Source organism: Poecilia reticulata, unplaced genomic scaffold (genome assembly GCF_000633615.1).
Source record: "Poecilia reticulata strain Guanapo unplaced genomic scaffold, Guppy_female_1.0+MT scaffold_800, whole genome shotgun sequence".
Classification (NCBI taxonomy): Eukaryota; Metazoa; Chordata; class Actinopteri; order Cyprinodontiformes; family Poeciliidae; genus Poecilia; species Poecilia reticulata.
This window is the reverse complement of record NW_007615545.1, coordinates 206-7,271: the sequence shown is the minus strand read 5'-3', so window position 1 is coordinate 7,271 and position 7,066 is coordinate 206. Positions and strand designations below refer to the sequence as shown.

At 32.7% G+C, this 7,066-nt stretch overlaps 1 long non-coding RNA gene across 1 annotated transcript; it reads left to right on the top strand.

The window, feature by feature from the left end:
• Positions 1 to 1,811: 1,811 nt before the first annotated feature.
• Positions 1,812 to 3,112, top strand: LOC103461225 (uncharacterized). The gene is made up of 4 exons (XR_533078.2): positions 1,812 to 1,910; positions 2,030 to 2,071; positions 2,329 to 2,542; positions 2,901 to 3,112. It is a non-coding gene; the product is annotated as an uncharacterized LOC103461225 (long non-coding RNA).
• The last annotated feature ends 3,954 nt before the right edge of the window (positions 3,113 to 7,066 follow it).

Genomic DNA, 7,066 nt, shown 5'->3' with positions numbered 1-7,066 from the left:
CAACTTCTCTTTCTGTTCGCTGATTAGCCAAATAGAAAATCCACTGGAGACCATTTTTAAAAAATATTCCACTAAAAAAAAACAAAAATATTTTTTTTTATACCAGTGTGTGGAGTAGATTTATGGAATGGATTAAATGATTAGTTCAAAGTACATATATAGACCATCTTAAAAATCTATTCAAAAAGGAGATTATTGGGGTTGAGGTCCAAGACCAAAAATGTTGCGTATGCTGCCCTCGTTTGCACATCTATTATGAACTCTAAGTTTCACATGAATAAATTATGGCAGACGATCATCTGGATGAGGACAGGTGACTGTCACCTCATCGCACAACTTCCAGAGGAAATGAATGGAGACATTTCTAATTGAATGTTTAAAACAAAATGCATCCCTTTGCAACTTCCTGAATATAAAAACCTTTAAAACTGAGAATTTACAGACATGTTTAGTTTGAAGCAATAAAACATTTTCTTGATCATTTTTTGAAAACATGCATACAATGGCAGTCCAGTTATTTATCTGGTAGAACTCAGAGTATCCAAGCTGCTGCACCTTGTTCCTCCCTCCTTCCTGTTTTAAACAGAGTACATCAAGGCTCCTCATTTGTTGTTCACAATTTATATTGATAACCTGTGAAAAATCTTACCTGATGCTGAATCTTATCTTTATGCTGATGATACAGTTATTTATTGTTCATCTTTTTCAGCTTCACAATCATTTAAACTGCTGTAGTCTGTATTTAATACTGTCCAGTCCTTCCTAGCTGGGGTTTGAATGCACAAAAAATCAGAAGATGTGATATTTGCATTTAGCTTGTTAACTGTTCAAAGTGTTGGAATTGTAATTGTCAAGCACTACAAATAGTTAAATACTCTGATGAAAATCTATCCATTACACAGCAGTAATGATTGTTTGTTCACATAGATCTATGTAAGCGCTCAGAATGGTGTCAAAAATATAACAAACATTGATTCCCATGATGAAACAGGCTGTTTCATGTAGCGAGATGATGTGTGTGTGTTTAAGCTGTTTAAGCATTTATCACTTTGTAAGGCTAAAAAATACAAATATGTTACTTATATAGGAGCCATGACAGTGTAAAAATTGTTTTACACTTCATGATCATTTAAAATATCTTAGACACAGATATAGAAATGATCAGTAATGTTATTAGTAATAATCCATTTTTGTGCTGATACATAAACCCATGAAGTAGAAAGAAAATCCACTTTTTACAATGACTTTATCTGCACTGCTGAAGATTATCAATCATAACAGCGAAATTATATTTTTACCATGATCTCATTAAATCTATAACAATATATTTTATTTTTTTCTATATCATCTTTAAATTCCTCCAGTTCAGAAGTTAGATTAGAAATAGCGTTGTCTATCTTAGAACAGTTTGTTCTCTAACAGAATGTCTGTTAATGTGAGAAGAAAAAAAAGCACGAATGCGGAAGTTTTGATATTTTTCTCTTCTACCGTTGTGGATAGTTTCTCTGAGTCACTGAAGGTGGGCGGGAATCAGTTTTTTTCTGTCTCTGGCTGGGTGTGTGCAGAGAAGGGGGGTCGAGGGGCAGCTGCATGTAGCAAGTTTTACCTGCCACTATGAGGACTACTGCAGCCAGGCTCACCTCCAAAAGGGGAATTGGTCATTCAAATGAGAACCAATTTTATAATTTTAACATTAGAAGTTTATTCAGCTATTGAGTTACTGACGTCCGTGAGATCAAGTGATATAAACCAGACCTCAAGAGTTAATTAAATAGGAGGGATTTGCCTGAAGTCACATGATTGACGAAAGGAGGAGGAGAAGGACTGTATTTAAGGTGGATTCAGAGGGTCCAGGTTCACTTCTCAGCGGAGCAGCATCGTCTGGATTTTCAAACACCTACAAGGATTCAGTAAGTTCAGCTACTCATTCAGAAACGTTATGACAGATTGTAGGAAATGAACTTCCATTGAGAAAAATCTGTTTTCTGTGTTACTTAACTTTAAATATGTAACTTTTCTACTTTAACAGAAGTTTTTGAAACAAACAGAAGGGATTAGAAGATGCCTGGGCGTGAGTATTTTTCAGTGTCCATTTGATTTTGTGAAAGTTGAAAATATTTCCTCGTAATTGTTTTTCTTTGAAAGCAGAAGCTTCATTATCTTCCTATCTCGTCTTTATCCAGATTAACTTTAAAAATCAGACCTTAGTTATACTGACTGAAATATTGAGATCACACATTATTTATTGCTTTGTAGACAACAGAAGAAAAATATGTATGTCTCCAATTTGATTGACTTGATATCTATGTGAGATAATCTCTGCTACAGAGCCTGGAAAAGCTGCAGAACCTGCAAGAGATGAAACTCCCAAATTCAGTGGGAAACAAGCAGAACCTGCAAGAGACAAAACTAATAAATTCAGTGGGAAACAAGCAGAACCTGCAAGAGACAAAACTAATAAATTCAGTGGGAAACAAGCAGAACCTGCAAGAGATAAGACTAATAAATTCAGTGGGAAACAAGCAGAACCTGCAAGAGATGCGTGAGTATGAGACGGTGAAAAAATGATAAAAATATATGTATAAGGCCACTAAAAAAATAGGTTAAAAAATGTAAGGATAAATGTGTGAAATCCAATATTGAACACTAAGGTAAAGCAATAAAGCTGAGTGAAATAGCTGGACCTTTTTTAAGGAGAAGAGAATAATAAAATCACAATTTATTAAATAAACTTGTTAATAAAAATGGTGTTGTCAATTGATGAATGTATTTCTTTTATGTCTTCATAGTGTTAATGTAATAAAAGATCAAAAAATAATTTCATCATGTTTAGAGATAGGACTCTATCTCTAAACAGTACATATTTAACTATCAGAGCTTTAAAATGTTTGTGTTTGCAGGAAGTAAACATTGAAGGAGTCGGTGTGTAAATGAAGAGAGGAAAAAGCCAATCAGTCATCGATTCTACGCTGATATAGATTCTAAACAATAATAAAAAACATAATTATGTGACTGGAGTTTTGTGTGTAAAAATCTGTATTTGTATGCATTTTACAGCTTAATCTGAGATTACATCTATGTTAAAACTTAATCTGACAGTTGTCTGGTGTATTGGGTCTGTAAAAATATCAATAAAATATTTACACACAAATCTACAATTTGTGTTACTTTTTAGTTTTTCACATATCAATTAAAATGCATAAACATATAGCTGAAGAGTATAAAAAACATTATGAACAAATAAACCATGTTTCCACAAAATTCATCTTAATAAAATCTTAGCATATCATTGGACGAGCCACTTCTTTCAAATAAAAAGAGGTGGCTAAGTGGAAAATAGGAATCTGCCTGATTCTTATTTTCTCATTTGGACTTACAATCTTAAAGTTGATTTTTTAAAATTAAATCTTGAATATTTCTGCAGTTAAAATATCTGTAAAAATCAGACATGCAGATCAATTCCTGCAGATTATTTCCTAGGAGAAATTTTCAGGCAAGAGTTTTCTCATACAAAAGTGTAATGAACTGCTTTGATAGCCTGTTTTCTATTGTATGGCAATTATTACAATGCTAAATATTATTATTAAAAAGTCCAAACAGTAAAGGCTTCACAAGTTAATTTATCATTCTTCCAAAATCCTTTTTTTTTATGTTAAGTAAATTGATTCTTAGAAGGCCTCAAAATAAAAAGTTGAAAATTCAGTTCTGGTTTAAAGATTAGTATACTAAAATAATTCAAAGTTTGCATTGCAAGACAACTAAACAGCACCCCAAGCTCAGCAAGGCCAGCATGTTCCACTTAAAGATTTGAAAACTGGTGTGCAAAACGCTGATAACTAAAATAATCACAAGGTCAGCGTTAAAACTAATTGGGATTTGTTTGTAATTTATCTAATTTAAATACAAAAACGTATTGTAGAGAATAGAAATAGATTAAATGAAACCATTTTATTCAATCATAGCGTTTTGTTTAAGGGCTGCTTACTTAGACTTTAGTTAATTTGATTTAGAGCTTTGTTAAACATTCCTTGTTATACAAGGTTTACACATTCAGATATAACATTACTAGAGTCCAGAAAGGATCATTAGAACCAGTCTTACCTTTAAACATGTAACTGAGGGCTTTGATGAAAACAAATTATTATTTAAATATTGTAAGAGTTGTAGTTCAGGTTTATTTAAAATGTTTCTAGTTAGTTATTCAAAGTCTCTTCAATGATCTAGTTCTTAAGGGTTTTGTACAAATATGAAGTCCAGACCGTAACATCAGGTGGTTTAAGGCAGACGTCAGAGATTATTAAATAGGAGGGATTTTTCTAACGTCACGTGGCGGACGGAAGGTGAACTAGGACTTTATTTAAGGAGCGATTACGATGTTCCCAGTCCACTTCACAACTGAGCAGCAACATTTGGATTTTCAAAAACCTGAAAAGGATTTGGTAAGTTCAGCTACTCTTTCAGAAACCATATGGCAGAATGCAGGGTATGAATTGAAATTAGCAAAATCTCCGATGTTTTGTTTTTAGCTCCTTAACTTGAAAATTGTAAATTTTTCTACTTTAACAGAAGTTTGTTAAAACAGAAGAAATCAGAAGATGTTTCGTAAGTATTTTTCAGTATCTAGTTCAACTTTAATTCTCTTTAAGTTTAGAATTCTAATCTAATTAGATTAATTCTGATTAGAATTAAAATGTAATTCTAATCAGAATTTGATTTATTGGTAAGTAGATTATTTAAAGCATCAGCTTCATCATCTTCCTGTCTCATCTTTATCTAGATGGCCATTAAAAAACCAGACCTAATTAGTTAGACTGATTGATATATTAAAGTCACACATTACTGGGTCTGATATTTTGTAGGCAACAGAATGAAAATATTTGTGTCTGCAATTCAATTGTCTTCATAATTATGTGAGAATATCTCTTTTCTCTAGGAACATGTTACGCAAAAGCTGCAAAAGCTTTTGCTTATGAGAGTGCATGTCGCGCAAAAGCTGCAAAAGATAACGCTGAGAATGGAGATTATGCAAGTGCTGCAGAAGATATAGCTCAGAGTGCAAAATGTGCAAAAGATGCACTTGAATTCAAGGAACGTGCTAAAGGTGCAGCAGATGCCAATGAAGTGAAAACTTCATTGGCAAAAGCTGCAGAAGATTTAGAGATGTGTGCTGCAAAAGCTGCAGAAGATACATGGAATGGAGCTGCAGTGAACTGTGCAAAAGCTGCTAGAGATGCAGCGAACTGTGCAAAAGGTGCAAAAGATTAAATTCAAGATTAGAAATAGGGATGCACAATATTGGATTTTAGGCTTACATCCAATATGCTAAAACTCATTTGGCCGATAACTGATACCAATACCTATATGTTTTTCCTATACCTACTGTGTGAAACTAAATGGTTTTCTCTACTGTGAAATTAAAATACTGCATCATGTTTGTCAATTTAACCTGCTACCAAATGTAAATGCTAAAATGGAAGCTGAATATAATGTAAAAGTTTCAACTTGCATTATGTTTAATGTCAAATTTATTCATGACATCTGTTGTCTCTGAGACAATGACAACACTCAAACAGTGCAAATTTGACATTGTGTTAGTTAAAAAACATCTTTTGTATCTGTGATTTATTTCTGACGGAATGTGTGATGTCCAATCACTTCACAGCTGGAGTATTTTGTGCATCTCCTGATTCTCTGTTTATACACATAATTTATTTCTGCACACTCTGGATTTTCCTTTTAATTAGACATTACTATTATGTAACAGAGTAATTACCGGATATTAAAAATCAATTTTATTGATTCCATTCTGTTTGTAGACATATCCATATTCTACCCATTATATTGTTGCAATAATATAATATTCAATATATTATATTCTGTTTGTTGGGTAATCTATGCTATGCTAAAATCACCTGTCCAATATTTTTTTCTTCTCAATGTTTGTCTAATACAATCCTTTTTGTATAGGTAGCAATTGTCTACAAAAATTATTCAAATTTAAATATATTTCTATTCTAATCATGATGACTTGTGATTTTCATCAAGTTATACATTTTGATGGTAAAATAAAATCTACATGTAACACCAAGATCCTGTACTATCTATTTTTTTATTTCCTTTATCTAACCAGGTGAACCCCATTGAGATCTAGTTATTATTTTCAAGAGGGACCTGGGCAGAAGTCTGCAACACACAGCAACCTTGTTACACAAATAAAATTAATTAATACATATGGACAAGTGTAAAACAATACAAAACAATTTAAAAGCAATGACACTGGTTAATAGAATCCCAGATAGCACACGATGTTAAATCAACGTTGAAAAATAGTTAGAATCGTTGATTTTTGGTTGAAGTCGACAAATGACGGTGGATCAACTATAAAATACACTCTAAAAAGAAAATAGTTGAACCAACTTAATTGAATTGCTTCTGTAACAAGCAATTAAATTGTTTATCCAACTGAATTTATTAAATTTATCCAACTTAAGTTAGTAAGTTTAACCAATTCAATATATTCTAATTATCCAACTCAATTTGTTTATTTTTAACAAAGGTATGTTTAAGATAACATATTTAAGTCAGTTTTACTCAAATCATTTAGTTCACTTCAAAAATGATAAATAAACTTACATAGCACTTTTCCAGTCATTTTGACCACTGAAAGTGCTTTACACTAGAGTCACATTCACACATTTATTTAATGCACAAATCAGTTGGGGTTAGGTACCCAGGGGACATATTGACATGTGGCAGGAGGGATCTGGAATTGAACCGTCAACCTTCCGACCACAAGACAACTGCTCTACCCACAGAGCCACAGTGGCTTACCAGGGAATCTGTCCCTGGTTAGTTTGAGTCATTGTGTCAGAAAAGGGATACAAATGTATGAGACTTCATAATTTCAAGTAAAGTCAAAGTGAATCCAGTGTGTTTCAGCTCTGGTCCTCCAAACCCTGCAAGTTTTAGGCATTTCCCTAATTTGGCACACATGATTTTAATTGGCTCTAGTGGCCTTTATTTGATAGTTAATTGATTGACAAGAAAGGGGGTAATGAGAAAAGGG